The sequence below is a fragment of the Solanum tuberosum genome, unplaced genomic scaffold (genome assembly GCF_000226075.1).
Source record: "Solanum tuberosum cultivar DM 1-3 516 R44 unplaced genomic scaffold, SolTub_3.0 scf00071, whole genome shotgun sequence".
Taxonomy (NCBI): Eukaryota; Viridiplantae; Streptophyta; class Magnoliopsida; order Solanales; family Solanaceae; genus Solanum; species Solanum tuberosum.
In genome coordinates, this window is record NW_006238997.1 from 798,688 (window position 1) to 799,818 (window position 1,131).

Consider the following 1,131-nt stretch of genomic DNA (forward strand, 5'->3'; position numbering starts at 1 on the left):
TAACTACCTCTTGCATAGGTGGATTTAATTTTCTCTGATGCTCGATACTGGGCTGATGATCTGGCATGAGTTGGATTTTAGGAGAGCAAATATCGGGAGGAATCCCATAATATCCGCAATAGTCCACCCAATAGCTCGCTTGAACCTTTTTAATACAGTCACCAAGCGCTCTACTTGTCCCGCATTCAAATCTGCCGCAATGATGACCGACAAAGTATTCTCTTTGCCCAAGTATACATACCTCAAATGTGGTGGTAGAGCCTTAAGCTCCAATTTCGGTGCCTCCACAATAGATGGTCTTGCGGGTGGGGACTCGCGATTCTTCATGTCTAATTCATACTTCTTTGGTTTGGGCCGGTATTTACGCCTATCAAGTGCAGCTACCAATTCATCATACTCGTCAATGCCATCACTATCGAAGTTCATCATAACTGCTGCTAGTGCCTCAACACCGAGTCGCTCTTCAATTTGCACTTTTGTCCCAGTCTCCACTCTGTAAGTTATAGCAGATACTATTTGGAGCTCACCACTCTGCTTCATGGACCTACAAAATATTGAAAGTTGCTTCTTCATTATTCAGTCAGAACTTCATCTGCCCCTTTTCCATATCAACCAACGCACGCCCTGTGGCAAGAAATGGTCTCCCAAGGATGATGGGAACCTCAAAATCAACCTCACAATCAAGAATCACAAAATCTGCCGGAAAAATGAAAGACTCCACTTTCACTAGCACATCATGAAGTACACCAATGGGCCTTTTCACAGTTCGATCGGCCATTAGTAACCGCATCGCAGTGGGCTTTGGGTCCCCTAGACCCAACTTCTTGGAAATGGACAAGGGCATGAGGTTGATGCTAGCACCAAGATCACACAATGCCTTAGCAAAGTGTAACAACCCTATAGTACATGGGATCGTGAAAGCACCAGGGTCTTCCTTCTTCTGCACAAGAGATCTTGTAGCAATAGCGCTACAATGCTACAATCTATCATCATCTTCAAAACTCAAAGATCTTTTCTTTGTCACCATATCTTTCATAAACTTCGCATACCCAGGCATTTGCTCCAAGGCTTCTATCAAAGGAACGTTGATAGAAAGCTTCTTCAACATAGTAATAAACCTGTGATATTTAC